Source organism: Ascaphus truei, chromosome 4 (assembly GCF_040206685.1).
Source record: "Ascaphus truei isolate aAscTru1 chromosome 4, aAscTru1.hap1, whole genome shotgun sequence".
Taxonomy (NCBI): Eukaryota; Metazoa; Chordata; class Amphibia; order Anura; family Ascaphidae; genus Ascaphus; species Ascaphus truei.
The window spans coordinates 77,169,006-77,188,141 of record NC_134486.1 but is presented as its reverse complement, the minus strand read 5'-3'; the positions used below and the strand labels follow the sequence as shown (position 1 = coordinate 77,188,141).

At 37.7% G+C, this 19,136-nt stretch overlaps 1 protein-coding gene across 2 annotated transcripts in view; it reads right to left on the bottom strand.

The window, feature by feature from the left end:
- MACROD2 (mono-ADP ribosylhydrolase 2) overlaps positions 1-19,136 on the bottom strand; it is a 1,806,074-nt gene that overhangs the window by 186,044 nt on the left and 1,600,894 nt on the right. The gene's annotated exons all lie outside the window — the stretch shown is intronic.

Below are 19,136 nucleotides of genomic sequence, written 5' to 3'. Positions count from 1 at the left end.
GATTCAAATCACTCACAGCCGCGGCTCCGTTGGCCGGAAATGACGAAACCGGAAGTTGAAAACCGGAAGTGACGCGACGGACTCCATAGTTGTTTACATGCTAAATTTGTAGTCATGGAGACCGCAGCGTCATCCCTCGGTCTCAATGAGGGGAAAAGTGTTACTCACGGACCCAGCATTATCACCCCACCATACAAGAAAATACATCAACGGTGGTGGTTTAAAAACAATAGTTAAAATATAACAATTATGCATATACTGAAGACTTAGTAGTGGATAAATAGAATGTTACCCATAATGCATGATTGCACTTTTGTAATTAGAGCTTTATTAGAGCTTTATAGAGCTTTTTGTTTTGTTGAAAATTAATAAGGAATAAATGTAATAATACCAAATCTATCATCTCTAATTGGTTGTTTGTATACAATTTGGCAATCATACATAATGGGTTCATATGTTGGTGAACCAAATACCAAATTTTTTGCTTGACACAATGCACTTATAACAATTATACATTTCTGATGAGTATTTTTACTGATATTGAAAAGCAACTAACTGGCAATGTTGGATCAATAGATACATTCATGTTTTTAGATAATATTATAGTTGTTTTCAATAGTAATTATGAGACATGAACACAGTACATGTATGAAAAGCACAGACATACATCAATGTACAGTTGGTTAAGATCTGATGGTATATAACACATATACATATTAGTATATATTTTTATACATTGGATTATTAATAAAAGAAACATATTGACAGAAAAGAATACATATTTCACAAAAAATGTTTTAGCTCCCAATCTGTGTTTATACCCCCGGGTGCTAGAGACCCGAGGGTATAAATCCAGAACATTTCTCTCTGGTTCAGTATGTTCTCTCTATTGCCTCCTCTTCTATGTTTTGGGATGTGCTCTAGGGCACTGAATGTGAAGGTATCAATGGAGCCTCTTGGACAATTTGTGAAGTGTTTTGACACTGGTAAGTTGGGATCTTTCTTTTTTATAGATCGTAAATGCTCTGAAATTCTTATTTTTAGAGGTCTAATAGTCCTCCCAATGTAGGTGCTACCACAAGCACAATTGAGTTTGTATACAACATAGTTAGTGGAGCATGTCATAAAGTGTTTCAACTTATACTTTTGTTTAGTATGTTTACTAGTAACTGAAGATAATGGTGTTGCATATTTACAATATGTGCATTTACCACATTTGTGAAAACCTTTTGGGAGACTGTCTTGAGATGTATTTTGTCCTGCAGAAAATAAACTTGGAGATAAATGATATCCTATGGTTTTTGCCTTTTTGTATACAAATTTCGGTAAGTTGTTTGTGACTGATTTTAGTCCTTTGTCTAACTGCAGAACCCTCCAATGTTTTTCAATAATGTTTTTGATTTTTATGGCTTGGTTGCTAAAGGTAGTAATGAAGAGTGGGGTTTCAGATTCAGATACTGCTGTGGTGTTATTTGTAGTGTTTTTCTTCCGTTTTGGATTTTTTAGAAGATCTAAGCGATTTGATTGTAATGCATGTATGAAGGCAGAGTGGATATCTTTTTCCAGATACCCTCTGTTTCTGAACCTCTCACTCAGTATCTCCGACTGTTGTATGAAGGCTTCTTCAGTAGAACAAAGTCTTCTCAGTCGGAGATATTGACCTTTGGGTATGCCTCTTAGCAGGGGTCTTGGATGACTACTATTTGCTCTTAGGAGAGAGTTGCGGGCATTGGTTTTACGGAATAGATTCGTTTGAATAGTACAATTCACATCAATGAATAATTTGATATCCAAAAAGTCTATATGATTGATGTTTATCGAAGATGTGAATTTTAAATTGAAAGTGTTATTATTCAAATAATTAATGAAGGCTGCTAGTGTGTCATGGTCTCCCTCCCATATCAGGATAAGGTCGTCTATGTAACGGCGATAAAAAATGATGTTCTTGCGATAAGGGTTAGTGTCACCGAAAATGTTTGTTTTCCCAGAAACCCATGAAAAGATTTGCGTAAGAGGGAGCGAAGGAAGTACCCATGGCAGTGCCCTGTTTTTGAAGATAAAAGTGTTGGTCAAAAAGGAAATAATTGTGCTGTAATAAAAATATTATACAATCCAACAGAAAAGTGATTTGTGCAGTGTGAAGATTTGATAAATTAAGGAAATGAGTGACAGCTAAAATGCCGAGGTGGTGACTAATAATTGTGTATAAGGATGATACATCTAGTGTTACCCAAGTGTAATTATGATGCCAAGTGACCTTCTGTAACATATTTAATAGTTGTGTAGAATCTCTGATATAGGAAGGGAGAACCACCACTAGTGGTTGTAAATATACATCCACGTACCTAGATACACCATCTCCCAAAGATCCAATGCTAGAAATTATTGGTCTACCTGGCGCATTGTCCAGGGACTTATGGATCTTTGGGAGATGGTGGAAAATAGGCACAGTGGGAAAACGGTTGAATAGATATTGGGATTCTTGAATTGATAAAACCCGCAACTCTCTGCCAAGATCAATAAGTGTTTGTAACTCTCCAAGGAACAGTGATGTGGGGTCCTTTTCCAACCTTCAATAAGAATTGCTGTCACTTAATTGTCTTATTGATTCTTTGTAGTAATTTTCTTTAGACATTACTACAACTGCACCACCCTTGTCAGCATTTTTTATAATTATTGTGTTATTGTGTTTAAGCTGAAAAAGAGTGTTCCGTTCCGTTGTAGTCAAATTGTCAGGTTTGATACTTGAAAAGGTGTACCCCTGGGCTAAAGTCTGTAGGTCACGTTCAACTAATTTCTCGAAGGTCTCTAGGTAAGGCCCCTTGTTATATGTTGGACAAAATGATGATCTATTTTTTAGTCCTGAGTGTTTTGTATGCGTAAGAAATAGACTAACATCCTCTGATACTCTTTCTTCACTTTCGGCTAACAGATCATTTAAATCTTGAACAATGGTAAGTTCATTGAAGTCTAAAGAGTGTATGTCCATCGTGTCCACCCGGGGCTCCCGAGGAGAAGCCTCGAGAGCCTGAGGCGGAGACGAGGGACACACAGCCTCCGACCTACTACTAAACCATTTCTTTAACATTAATTTTCTAATAAATCTTTGCATATCAATTACAGTAGAAAACAGGTCAAAATTGTCATTCGGCGCAAAGTTTAACCCTTTATTCAACAAGTCCATCTCATCTGGGTTGAGGACTGTCCCCGATATGTTAATGACATTATTCTCTTGTGGATTCAAATGTCCATCTTTCTTTTCTTTTCCTTTTGGCTTTTTTCTTTTGGCCGAGCGCCTTGTTCTTTTAAATAGTTTTTTGGGGCCTTTGATTTGTATGAGGTGGAGGACTCATATCTCCTGGTATAAGAAGTGGATGGTCTAGATTCCTGGTCGCTGTTATCATGTGTATACCTCTCTGTGTCTGTGTCATTAGAAAAGGAAACTGATGATGGACGTCCTTCATTGTCTGAGATGTCGGACATACTAGAGTTGTCTGCTTTGTTTTTTAGGATGGATTTGTTCGGTGTGGATTTGTTGAAATTGTCTCTGTCTTTCTGTTGGTATCTTTTTTGATTTTTGTTTTTAAACGAGTTTCTATATTGATTAGGTTTTTGCCACATATAAACTTGGTTGTGTATGTAGTCTATTTTGTCTCGTTCATACTTTTTTTGTTTTTGTGTCATTAAGTCTTGTTCCATTGATTTAATATGTTTGCTCAATTTTTCATCACATGTGTCATATTCATCAAAGTTTTGTAAACTATTCAAATTCTTTTGAAGGTCTGTGACCGCTTTTGATGTGGTCTTTTTCTCATTTATCTTGTGTTCTATTATCAGGTCAATTAGTTTGAATGAGCATTCATCTAGAAGTTTAATCCACTTCAGCTCAAATTCTCTTGTTGGGAACCCAAATGATGGTGTTTTGGTAATGCGTAATCCCCGTGGTAGTCTATTCATTGACCGATAGTTCTCTAAGGTCGTAATGTCCCACCAGAGACGTATGTCTATTGATAGGGCTTTCTCAAATTGATTAAAGAACATAGGTAAATCAACCTCATCGTCATCAGTAGGTAATGTCAGTCCTTCAAAAACTTGTGCTGCTTGTTTACTGCGTCTGGAATTGTCTGTGCAAATGTGCGCATATGACTTGGATTTAGATTGGCTATTGTCGGAGTCTTCAGATAAGCAATCCATTGTCTGATACTGTCACCATGTGTTATATATAAAAAATGTATATCAATTCTTGATAGGGAGTCAGCTGAAATCCTTTTTCCAATAATGGATAAATCATACAGTCATGAGCTACTATCTGGTATATGCATTCAAATAGAGGAACAAAGTTCATCAATAGTGCTCAGAATAACTGTAGAGGAATATTTGTAATAATGTCAATGTAGACTTTCTTGATTGAAGATATAGTGATGCAGGCGTCTGTTATAACTGTGAGTAATGGGTGTATAGGTGAGCGTAGTGTATAAGACATATATATTGAAGTCCTAGGGGTGCTGTGAGTGGAGAATGATTAGCTCCAACACATTACTCCTAATGAGGACAATGTCACACACGCTTGCAACCACCTTGAAAATACACCTTCCAGCAAAGAAAAGGATAAAAAAACTCACATGAGCAAAGCCTGTCTTCTTCTTGTTGGTGGCGTGCATCCCTGATATTGATGAGTAGATGAGTATGCTGCAGGACGCAGTGTGTCAGGGCACAGCCAAAGATGATCAGGATAACAGCTTGTGGTAAAAAGTAATCTTTATTTGAACATCATGGTGCAGACAGGATAATGGAGGGTAGCTCTTACGCGTTTCACGCCTAGCTGGCGCTTCGTCAGAGAGTGAAAAAGTTATGCTGGGACCCCCCTGATATAGTACTACTAATTCTGATTCAAATCACTCACAGCCGCGGCTCCGTTGGCCGGAAATGACGAAACCGGAAGTTGAAAACCGGAAGTGACGCGACGGACTCCATAGTTGTTTACGTGCTAAATTTGTAGTCATGGAGACCGCAGCGTCATCCCTCGGTCTCAATGAGGGGAAAAGTGTTACTCACGGACCCAGCATTATCACCCCACCATACAAGAAAATACATCAACGGTGGTGGTTTAAAAACAATAGTTAAAATATAACAATTATGCATATACTGAAGACTTAGTAGTGGATAAATAGAATGTTACCCATAATGCATGATTGCACTTTTGTAATTAGAGCTTTATTAGAGCTTTATAGAGCTTTTTGTTTTGTTGAAAATTAATAAGGAATAAATGTAATAATACCAAATCTATCATCTCTAATTGGTTGTTTGTATACAATTTGGCAATCATACATAATGGGTTCATATGTTGGTGAACCAAATACCAAATTTTTTGCTTGACACAATGCACTTATAACAATTATACATTTCTGATGAGTATTTTTGAGTAAACAACTATGGAGTCCGTCGCGTCACTTCCGGTTTTCAACTTCCGGTTTCGTCATTTCCGGCCAACGGAGCCGCGGCTGTGAGTGATTTGAATCAGAATTAGTAGTACTATATCAGGGGGGTCCCAGCATAACTTTTTCACTCTCTGACGAAGCGCCAGCTAGGCGTGAAACGCGTAAGAGCTACCCTCCATTATCCTGTCTGCACCATGATGTTCGAATAAAGATTACTTTTTACCACAAGCTGTTATCCTGATCATCTTTGGCTGTGCCCTGACACACTGCGTCCTGCAGCATACTCATCTACTCATCAATATCACGGATGCACGCCACCAACAAGAAGAAGACAGGCTTTGCTCATGTGAGTTTTTTATCCTTTTCTTTGCTGGAAGGTGTATTTTCAAGGTGGTTGCAAGCGTGTGTGACATTGTCCTCATTAGGAGTAATGTGTTGGAGCTAATCATTCTCCACTCACAGCACCCCTAGGACTTCAATATATATGTCTTATACACTACGCTCACCTATACACCCATTACTCACAGTTATAACAGACGCCTGCATCACTATATCTTCAATCAAGAAAGTCTACATTGACATTATTACAAATATTCCTCTACAGTTATTCTGAGCACTATTGATGAACTTTGTTCCTCTATTTGAATGCATATACCAGATAGTAGCTCATGACTGTATGATTTATCCATTATTGGAAAAAGGATTTCAGCTGACTCCCTATCAAGAATTGATATACATTTTTTATATATAACACATGGTGACAGTATCAGACAATGGATTGCTTATCTGAAGACTCCGACAATAGCCAATCTAAATCCAAGTCATATGCGCACATTTGCACAGACAATTCCAGACGCAGTAAACAAGCAGCACAAGTTTTTGAAGGACTGACATTACCTACTGATGACGATGAGGTTGATTTACCTATGTTCTTTAATCAATTTGAGAAAGCCCTATCAATAGACATACGTCTCTGGTGGGACATTACGACCTTAGAGAACTATCGGTCAATGAATAGACTACCACGGGGATTACGCATTACCAAAACACCATCATTTGGGTTCCCAACAAGAGAATTTGAGCTGAAGTGGATTAAACTTCTAGATGAATGCTCATTCAAACTAATTGACCTGATAATAGAACACAAGATAAATGAGAAAAAGACCACATCAAAAGCGGTCACAGACCTTCAAAAGAATTTGAATAGTTTACAAAACTTTGATGAATATGACACATGTGATGAAAAATTGAGCAAACATATTAAATCAATGGAACAAGACTTAATGACACAAAAACAAAAAAAGTATGAACGAGACAAAATAGACTACATACACAACCAAGTTTATATGTGGCAAAAACCTAATCAATATAGAAACTCGTTTAAAAACAAAAATCAAAAAAGATACCAACAGAAAGACAGAGACAATTTCAACAAATCCACACCGAACAAATCCATCCTAAAAAACAAAGCAGACAACTCTAGTATGTCCGACATCTCAGACAATGAAGGACGTCCATCATCAGTTTCCTTTTCTAATGACACAGACACAGAGAGGTATACACATGATAACAGCGACCAGGAATCTAGACCATCCACTTCTTATACCAGGAGATATGAGTCCTCCACCTCATACAAATCAAAGGCCCCAAAAAACTATTTAAAAGAACAAGGCGCTCGGCCAAAAGAAAAAAGCCAAAAGGAAAAGAAAAGAAAGATGGACATTTGAATCCACAAGAGAATAATGTCATTAACATATCGGGGACAGTCCTCCACCCAGATGAGATGGACTTGTTGAATAAAGGGTTAAACTTTGCGCCGAATGACAATTTTGACCTGTTTTCTACTGTAATTGATATGCAAAGATTTATTAGAAAATTAATGTTAAAGAAATGGTTTAGTAGTAGGTCGGAGGCTGTGTGTCCCTCGTCTCCGCCTCAGGCTCTCGAGGCTTCTCCTCGGGAGCCCCGGGTGGACACGATGGACATACACTCTTTAGACTTCAATGAACTTACCATTGTTCAAGATTTAAATGATCTGTTAGCCGAAAGTGAAGAAAGAGTATCAGAGGATGTTAGTCTATTTCTTACGCATACAAAACACTCAGGACTAAAAAATAGATCATCATTTTGCCCAACATATAACAAGGGGCCTTACCTAGAGACCTTCGAGAAATTAGTTGAACGTGACCTACAGACTTTAGCCCAGGGGTACACCTTTTCAAGTATCAAACCTGACAATTTGACTACAACGGAACGGAACACTCTTTTTCAGCTTAAACACAATAACACAATAATTATAAAAAATGCTGACAAGGGTGGTGCAGTTGTAGTAATGTCTAAAGAAAATTACTACAAAGAATCAATAAGACAATTAAGTGACAGCAATTCTTATTGTAGGTTGGAAAAGGACCCCACATCACTGTTCCTTGGAGAGTTACAAACACTTATTGATCTTGGCAGAGAGTTGCGGGTTTTATCAATTCAAGAATCCCAATATCTATTCAACCGTTTTCCCACTGTGCCTATTTTCCACCATCTCCCAAAGATCCATAAGTCCCTGGACAATCCGCCAGGTAGACCAATAATTTCTAGCATTGGATCTTTGGGAGATGGTGTATCTAGGTACGTGGATGTATATTTACAACCACTAGTGGTGGTTCTCCCTTCCTATATCAGAGATTCTACACAACTATTAAATATGTTACAGAAGGTCACTTGGCATCATAATTACACTTGGGTAACACTAGATGTATCATCCTTATACACAATTATTAGTCACCACCTCGGCATTTTAGCTGTCACTCATTTCCTTAATTTATCAAATCTTCACACTGCACAAATCACTTTTCTGTTGGATTGTATAATATTTTTATTACAGCACAATTATTTCCTTTTTGACCAACACTTTTATCTTCAAAAACAGGGCACTGCCATGGGTACTTCCTTCGCTCCCTCTTACACAAATCTTTTCATGGGTTTCTGGGAAAACAAACACATTTTCGGTGACACTAACCCTTATCGCAAGAACATCATTTTTTATCGCCGTTACATAGACGACCTTATCCTGATATGGGAGGGAGACCATGACACACTAGCAGCCTTCATTAATTATTTGAATAATAACACTTTCAATTTAAAATTCACATCTTCGATAAACATCAATCATATAGACTTTTTGGATATCAAATTATTCATTGATGTGAATTGTACTATTCAAACGAATCTATTCCGTAAAACCAATGCCCGCAACTCTCTCCTAAGAGCAAATAGTAGTCATCCAAGACCCCTGCTAAGAGGCATACCCAAAGGTCAATATCTCCGACTGAGAAGACTTTGTTCTACTGAAGAAGCCTTCATACAACAGTCGGAGATACTGAGTGAGAGGTTCAGAAACAGAGGGTATCTGGAAAAAGATATCCACTCTGCCTTCATACATGCATTACAATCAAATCGCTTAGATCTTCTAAAAAATCCAAAACGGAAGAAAAACACTACAAATAACACCACAGCAGTATCTGAATCTGAAACCCCACTCTTCATTACTACCTTTAGCAACCAAGCCATAAAAATCAAAAACATTATTGAAAAACATTGGAGGGTTCTGCAGTTAGACAAAGGACTAAAATCAGTCACAAACAACTTACCGAAATTTGTATACAAAAAGGCAAAAACCATAGGATATCATTTATCTCCAAGTTTATTTTCTGCAGGACAAAATACATCTCAAGACAGTCTCCCAAAAGGTTTTCACAAATGTGGTAAATGCACATATTGTAAATATGCAACACCATTATCTTCAGTTACTAGTAAACATACTAAACAAAAGTATAAGTTGAAACACTTTATGACATGTTCCACTAACTATGTTGTATACAAACTCAATTGTGCTTGTGGTAGCACCTACATTGGGAGGACTATTAGACCTCTAAAAATAAGAATTTCAGAGCATTTACGATCTATAAAAAAGAAAGATCCCAACTTACCAGTGTCAAAACACTTCACAAATTGTCCAAGAGGCTCCATTGATACCTTCACATTCAGTGCCCTAGAGCACATCCCAAAACATAGAAGAGGAGGCAATAGAGAGAACATACTGAACCAGAGAGAAATGTTCTGGATTTATACCCTCGGGTCTCTAGCACCCGGGGGTATAAACACAGATTGGGAGCTAAAACATTTTTTGTGAAATATGTATTCTTTTCTGTCAATATGTTTCTTTTATTAATAATCCAATGTATAAAAATATATACTAATATGTATATGTGTTATATACCATCAGATCTTAACCAACTGTACATTGATGTATGTGTGTGCTTTTCATACATGTACTGTGTTCATGTCTCATAATTACTATTGAAAACAACTATAATATTATCTAAAAACATGAATGTATCTATTGATCCAACATTGCCAGTTAGTTGCTTTTCAATATCAGTAAAAATACTCAACAGAAATGTATAATTGTTATAAGTGCATTGTGTCAAGCAAAAAATTTGGTATTTGGTTCACCAACATATGAACCCATTATGTATGATTGCCAAATTGTATACAAACAACCAATTAGAGATGATAGATTTGGTATTATTACATTTATTCCTTATTAATTTTCAACAAAACAAAAAGCTCTATAAAGCTCTAATAAAGCTCTAATTACAAAAGTGCAATCATGCATTATGGGTAACATTCTATTTATCCACTACTAAGTCTTCAGTATATGCATAATTGTTATATTTTAACTATTGTTTTTAAACCACCACCGTTGATGTATTTTCTTGTATGGTGGGGTGATAATGCTGGGTCCGTGAGTAACACTTTTCCCCTCATTGAGACCGAGGGATGACGCTGCGGTCTCCATGACTACAAATTTAGCATGTAAACAACTATGGAGTCCGTCGCGTCACTTCCGGTTTTCAACTTCCGGTTTCGTCATTTCCGGCCAACGGAGCCGCGGCTGTGAGTGATTTGAATCAGAATTAGTAGTACTATATCAGGGGGGTCCCAGCATAACTTTTTCACTCTCTGACGAAGCACCAGCTAGGCGTGAAACGCGTAAGAGCTACCCTCCATTATCCTGTCTGCACCATGATGTTCGAATAAAGATTACTTTTTACCACAAGCTGTTATCCTGATCATCTTTGGCTGTGCCCTGACACACTGCGTCCTGCAGCATACTCATCTACTCATCAATATCACGGATGCACGCCACCAACAAGAAGAAGACAGGCTTTGCTCATGTGAGTTTTTTATCCTTTTCTTTGCTGGAAGGTGTATTTTCAAGGTGGTTGCAAGCGTGTGTGACATTGTCCTCATTAGGAGTAATGTGTTGGAGCTAATCATTCTCCACTCACAGCACCCCTAGGACTTCAATATATATGTCTTATACACTACGCTCACCTATACACCCATTACTCACAGTTATAACAGACGCCTGCATCACTATATCTTCAATCAAGAAAGTCTACATTACCATTATTACAAATATTCCTCTACAGTTATTCTGAGCACTATTGATGAACTTTGTTCCTCTATTTGAATGCATATACCAGATAGTAGCTCATGACTGTATGATTTATCCATTATTGGAAAAAGGATTTCAGCTGACTCCCTATCAAGAATTGATATACATTTTTTATATATAACACATGGTGACAGTATCAGACAATGGATTGCTTATCTGAAGACTCCGACAATAGCCAATCTAAATCCAAGTCATATGCGCACATTTGCACAGACAATTCCAGACGCAGTAAACAAGCAGCACAAGTTTTTGAAGGACTGACATTACCTACTGATGACGATGAGGTTGATTTACCTATGTTCTTTAATCAATTTGAGAAAGCCCTATCAATAGACATACGTCTCTGGTGGGACATTACGACCTTAGAGAACTATCGGTCAATGAATAGACTACCACGGGGATTACGCATTACCAAAACACCATCATTTGGGTTCCCAACAAGAGAATTTGAGCTGAAGTGGATTAAACTTCTAGATGAATGCTCATTCAAACTAATTGACCTGATAATAGAACACAAGATAAATGAGAAAAAGACCACATCAAAAGCGGTCACAGACCTTCAAAAGAATTTGAATAGTTTACAAAACTTTGATGAATATGACACATGTGATGAAAAATTGAGCAAACATATTAAATCAATGGAACAAGACTTAATGACACAAAAACAAAAAAAGTATGAACGAGACAAAATAGACTACATACACAACCAAGTTTATATGTGGCAAAAACCTAATCAATATAGAAACTCGTTTAAAAACAAAAATCAAAAAAGATACCAACAGAAAGACAGAGACAATTTCAACAAATCCACACCGAACAAATCCATCCTAAAAAACAAAGCAGACAACTCTAGTATGTCCGACATCTCAGACAATGAAGGACGTCCATCATCAGTTTCCTTTTCTAATGACACAGACACAGAGAGGTATACACATGATAACAGCGACCAGGAATCTAGACCATCCACTTCTTATACCAGGAGATATGAGTCCTCCACCTCATACAAATCAAAGGCCCCAAAAAACTATTTAAAAGAACAAGGCGCTCGGCCAAAAGAAAAAAGCCAAAAGGAAAAGAAAAGAAAGATGGACATTTGAATCCACAAGAGAATAATGTCATTAACATATCGGGGACAGTCCTCAACCCAGATGAGATGGACTTGTTGAATAAAGGGTTAAACTTTGCGCCGAATGACAATTTTGACCTGTTTTCTACTGTAATTGATATGCAAAGATTTATTAGAAAATTAATGTTAAAGAAATGGTTTAGTAGTAGGTCGGAGGCTGTGTGTCCCTCGTCTCCGCCTCAGGCTCTCGAGGCTTCTCCTCGGGAGCCCCGGGTGGACACGATGGACATACACTCTTTAGACTTCAATGAACTTACCATTGTTCAAGATTTAAATGATCTGTTAGCCGAAAGTGAAGAAAGAGTATCAGAGGATGTTAGTCTATTTCTTACGCATACAAAACACTCAGGACTAAAAAATAGATCATCATTTTGCCCAACATATAACAAGGGGCCTTACCTAGAGACCTTCGAGAAATTAGTTGAACGTGACCTACAGACTTTAGCCCAGGGGTACACCTTTTCAAGTATCAAACCTGACAATTTGACTACAACGGAACGGAACACTCTTTTTCAGCTTAAACACAATAACACAATAATTATAAAAAATGCTGACAAGGGTGGTGCAGTTGTAGTAATGTCTAAAGAAAATTACTACAAAGAATCAATAAGACAATTAAGTGACAGCAATTCTTATTGTAGGTTGGAAAAGGACCCCACATCACTGTTCCTTGGAGAGTTACAAACACTTATTGATCTTGGCAGAGAGTTGCGGGTTTTATCAATTCAAGAATCCCAATATCTATTCAACCGTTTTCCCACTGTGCCTATTTTCCACCATCTCCCAAAGATCCATAAGTCCCTGGACAATCCGCCAGGTAGACCAATAATTTCTAGCATTGGATCTTTGGGAGATGGTGTATCTAGGTACGTGGATGTATATTTACAACCACTAGTGGTGGTTCTCCCTTCCTATATCAGAGATTCTACACAACTATTAAATATGTTACAGAAGGTCACTTGGCATCATAATTACACTTGGGTAACACTAGATGTATCATCCTTATACACAATTATTAGTCACCACCTCGGCATTTTAGCTGTCACTCATTTCCTTAATTTATCAAATCTTCACACTGCACAAATCACTTTTCTGTTGGATTGTATAATATTTTTATTACAGCACAATTATTTCCTTTTTGACCAACACTTTTATCTTCAAAAACAGGGCACTGCCATGGGTACTTCCTTCGCTCCCTCTTACGCAAATCTTTTCATGGGTTTCTGGGAAAACAAACACATTTTCGGTGACACTAACCCTTATCGCAAGAACATCATTTTTTATCGCCGTTACATAGACGACCTTATCCTGATATGGGAGGGAGACCATGACACACTAGCAGCCTTCATTAATTATTTGAATGATAACACTTTCAATTTAAAATTCACATCTTCGATAAACATCAATCATATAGACTTTTTGGATATCAAATTATTCATTGATGTGAATTGTACTATTCAAATGAATCTATTCCGTAAAACCAATGCCCGCAACTCTCTCCTAAGAGCAAATAGTAGTCATCCAAGACCCCTGCTAAGAGGCATACCCAAAGGTCAATATCTCCGACTGAGAAGACTTTGTTCTACTGAAGAAGCCTTCATACAACAGTCGGAGATACTGAGTGAGAGGTTCAGAAACAGAGGGTATCTGGAAAAAGATATCCACTCTGCCTTCATACATGCATTACAATCAAATCGCTTAGATCTTCTAAAAAATCCAAAACGGAAGAAAAACACTACAAATAACACCACAGCAGTATCTGAATCTGAAACCCCACTCTTCATTACTACCTTTAGCAACCAAGCCATAAAAATCAAAAACATTATTGAAAAACATTGGAGGGTTCTGCAGTTAGACAAAGGACTAAAATCAGTCACAAACAACTTACCGAAATTTGTATACAAAAAGGCAAAAACCATAGGATATCATTTATCTCCAAGTTTATTTTCTGCAGGACAAAATACATCTCAAGACAGTCTCCCAAAAGGTTTTCACAAATGTGGTAAATGCACATATTGTAAATATGCAACACCATTATCTTCAGTTACTAGTAAACATACTAAACAAAAGTATAAGTTGAAACACTTTATGACATGTTCCACTAACTATGTTGTATACAAACTCAATTGTGCTTGTGGTAGCACCTACATTGGGAGGACTATTAGACCTCTAAAAATAAGAATTTCAGAGCATTTACGATCTATAAAAAAGAAAGATCCCAACTTACCAGTGTCAAAACACTTCACAAATTGTCCAAGAGGCTCCATTGATACCTTCACATTCAGTGCCCTAGAGCACATCCCAAAACATAGAAGAGGAGGCAATAGAGAGAACATACTGAACCAGAGAGAAATGTTCTGGATTTATACCCTCGGGTCTCTAGCACCCGGGGGTATAAACACAGATTGGGAGCTAAAACATTTTTTGTGAAATATGTATTCTTTTCTGTCAATATGTTTCTTTTATTAATAATCCAATGTATAAAAATATATACTAATATGTATATGTGTTATATACCATCAGATCTTAACCAACTGTACATTGATGTATGTCTGTGCTTTTCATACATGTACTGTGTTCATGTCTCATAATTACTATTGAAAACAACTATAATATTATCTAAAAACATGAATGTATCTATTGATCCAACATTGCCAGTTAGTTGCTTTTCAATATCAGTAAAAATACTCATCAGAAATGTATAATTGTTATAAGTGCATTGTGTCAAGCAAAAAATTTGGTATTTGGTTCACCAACATATGAACCCATTATGTATGATTGCCAAATTGTATACAAACAACCAATTAGAGATGATAGATTTGGTATTATTACATTTATTCCTTATTAATTTTCAACAAAACAAAAAGCTCTATAAAGCTCTAATAAAGCTCTAATTACAAAAGTGCAATCATGCATTATGGGTAACATTCTATTTATCCACTACTAAGTCTTCAGTATATGCATAATTGTTATATTTTAACTATTGTTTTTAAACCACCACCGTTGATGTATTTTCTTGTATGGTGGGGTGATAATGCTGGGTCCGTGAGTAACACTTTTCCCCTCATTGAGACCGAGGGATGACGCTGCGGTCTCCATGACTACAAATTTAGCATGTAAACAACTATGGAGTCCGTTGCGTCACTTCCGGTTTTCAACTTCCGGTTTCGTCATTTCCGGCCAACGGAGCCGCGGCTGTGAGTGATTTGAATCAGAATTAGTAGTACTATATCAGGGGGGTCCCAGCATAACTTTTTCACTCTCTGACGAAGCGCCAGCTAGGCGTGAAACGCGTAAGAGCTACCCTCCATTATCCTGTCTGCACCATGATGTTCGAATAAAGATTACTTTTTACCACAAGCTGTTATCCTGATCATCTTTGGCTGTGCCCTGACACACTGCGTCCTGCAGCATACTCATCTACTCATCAATATCACGGATGCACGCCACCAACAAGAAGAAGACAGGCTTTGCTCATGTGAGTTTTTTATCCTTTTCTTTGCTGGAAGGTGTATTTTCAAGGTGGTTGCAAGCGTGTGTGACATTGTCCTCATTAGGAGTAATGTGTTGGAGCTAATCATTCTCCACTCACAGCACCCCTAGGACTTCAATATATATGTCTTATACACTACGCTCACCTATACACACATTACTCACAGTTATAACAGACGCCTGCATCACTATATCTTCAATCAAGAAAGTCTACATTGACATTATTACAAATATTCCTCTACAGTTATTCTGAGCACTATTGATGAACTTTGTTCCTCTATTTTAAAGGGATGAATGCGTCACAAGTGAGTACAATAGGTGCAAATGCTATCACCATGGTAATTGAAGAACATTTTTTATTTTATTACTGTTACATTTTCTTCTAATACATGTTCCTCAGATTTTTGGGCGATATTCCATTGATTATACACCAGTAATCTTTTGAAACACCCCCCCCCCCCCCAACAATTGTTTATAGATAGTGTATCGAAGTGTAGGGATATTGTCCAAAAATAGATTGTTACAGCAAATTTCGGGAAAACTAGCAAAATATATATTTTTATTGTATCATCTTCCCAGAATTTTTTTTTTTTAATGGGGCGGGGGGGGGGGGGGTGTTTGAAATCAAGCATATTTCTGTATACAGTATATGTGTATAAACTAATGTGCTACCAAAGTGTAAATCTTTTGACATTAATGACATGAAAAATGGCATGAAAAATCAGCAATATTGAAATTGTTTTCAGGTATTTAGGATGATTGGTATGTTGCCCACAGCACAGCTGCCTTCCCAATGTGTGATTGGGTTTATCAGTCTTCCCCTTTTCTTAATATGACTGTTTAGGTATTAACGTCACTGGCTGGAATTTGTGCTTAAAGTCCTCCACTGAGCACAGTTGTCTAAGCTTTGACATTTGTTTTAAGCAGTATTTAAATGGGAGATTCAGAAGAGCCTAGCTTTGACATGTTATGACTATGAAAGCCATCAGCACGGATGCAACAGTGTTTCTGAAAACATTTGCTTTGCTAATATATCCATCAAGCCACAGAATTCATTTTTTAGACATTCAGACTTGATGGTGTCTACCCCATCAATCTTCTTCATTATAAAGCCCTTATCCCTGGAAGAAGGATGCACAGTGATGCGTTTGAAATATTTGAAAATGACCTCCATTTTTCACAGTTACTAGTTATAAGACAGCTGACACAGCCAAGATAATAATACTGTATTCAGCAAAATAGAGACAAATTAATGTATCGTGATTAATGTGATCAAATTGCAAATATGTATTCTGATTACGGTAATGTAATGAAATTGCAAATATGAGGAAATATGGTAACCATGCAAATGTTAATGTTTAATAAAGGCTATTGCATGAATGTACATAGGAGGTATGCAATCGACATTTTTCATGTTAATAAAGTACATCAAAGTCAATATGATTATTGCAATCTACCTCTTAATCTCTATGGTTTTGTTAAGGAGGAACCAGTATTCAAACAATGTTGAAAAACTGAACGACCGTTTATACGTGTTTAGTGTATTACCTCTGCCCATGTCCAAGTTCTGAATCAACAATAAAAAACAGTGAATATCCTGGAGCCAGGGTCACGTGTGGTGTATGAATGGCTCCAGTTAGCTTAACTCATGTCTTCCCTCTTCCAAAGCACAAGTCCTTTTGTCTTTCTTAACTTTATTGAAGGAAAGTCATAGGATGAAAGGTACTTGCAGATGAAGTGCTAATATCAGGGCAAGACTGTGGTAAAAACAGAAAGGCCTTGCCAAGTGTATTAGCAGGCAGGTACTATACTCACTCAGTGTCCTGGGCGGAAAGGAAATATATGGCTTTCTGGGAACAGGAATAGTCTGAGGATGAGACTGTCTGTGAATACAGACAGGGGAGTAAGGGAAACTCCACTAAACCAGGGGGATTAAGGGGGTTGCCAAGACAACCTGGTTATGAGCTAACTGGAAAGCCCAAATGCAACAAATGTATCGGTTCCACAGGCACTGTGTGTTTTCAGAGCAAATATACATGCAGCTGAAATACTGAAATAAGGAGCTGACAGACAGAAGCTGCAAAAGGGGGGGGGGGGGGGGAACAGAAATATGAATCCTGTTCCAGGACAGTGAAAAATATTTTACAGTCTTTGTTTTAGGATGCTATGTTCATCTTACCCAAGGTGGCACATTAATCTGGCTTTAATTATCAAGCAAATCTTTTTCTTTGACTGGCACTCATTATAGACAGTTGCTAGAATGAAGTTGGGGAGCGCAGTTTTCACCAGTTATGAAAAACATTAAAAATATAGCACATTGCACTGTGCTGTACTCTTTATGTTCTTCATAACTGGTGAAAACTGGGCTCCCCAACTTCTGCTACACTGACCTTCAAGCAGAATTTGGACCATTCCTCATAGGGTTTTGAGTTGCTTTTAATTTTTTCACCAATTTTTATGCTATGTGCACATGGTTAGCACGTGAAATCACATTTATATTTGTCACTTTATTCACATGTGTGTTTCTATTTTCTCACGTTAGAATTATTATATTATTACTCACTATCCGTTTTCACTGACTACTGTATCACAATATTATATAAATAAGCATCTATACTCCATTTTTAGGAGCGCCCTTTACACTCTTCTTTCTGAAGCTGCTAGAATGAGAGAGTGTTCAGAGTAATACCCTCAATGCTACTGATATATAAGACCTATGAATATTGGCTAAATGTACAGTTTTGCACAGTGCACTGACTACAGTCAGTTCACCTGCACCAGGGCACACACCTTTTAGGGACCCATCCTCCCACACACTGGAGCACTATTCCTGCACTTATTTTACCAGCGGAAACAGTGTACTATAGTGTCCACTCTGCACCCCCCCTCAAGATCCTACCTGTGGAATGCGTCCATCTGTAAGATCCTGGAGGGGGCCCGCCCCGGCAGTCCTAATACAGAAGATAGGCCACAACGGAAGTGGGGCCTAACTTCGGCAATAGGCCACCTGTGTGGCCCCCCTCCACTGCTGAGTAAGGCCCTGCATGCCTCGCACCACTAGTAGGGCCCAGAGGGGAGAGGGAGCAGTGCATATATTTGGGGGCGGGGTAGGGCATATACTTGCCCACAAATCACTTTTTCCGGCCCTGGTTCTGCATGCAGTCTCTTAAGTCATGAGTCACTGTCAAATAGACATTACAGTTACATTTTTAGTGACGAAGACACTGGTAGACAATGTACCTTGGCCAAAGAGATGATACTCTGAACTAAGTTCACCTACTTCAAAAGCAATAACAATATACCACTAGACTACTCCTTCCAACTTAAAAGAAGAGTACTGTAGTAGAGGTTAGGAAATGTCAGTAACTTGGTTCACCACACTTTGTTATAGGCATTCCACTCTAAAGAGAGGAAAACCCCTCACCCAGTGGTGAGGTTGCCTGCAGGTAAAAGCTTTGAGGCACCTACTGCATATATAAAAATGTTAAGGAGGTCTGGGTTAAATTAGGAGACCAGGTTCAATTATATTATCATTCTTCAATACATGTTATGAAATCCTGCA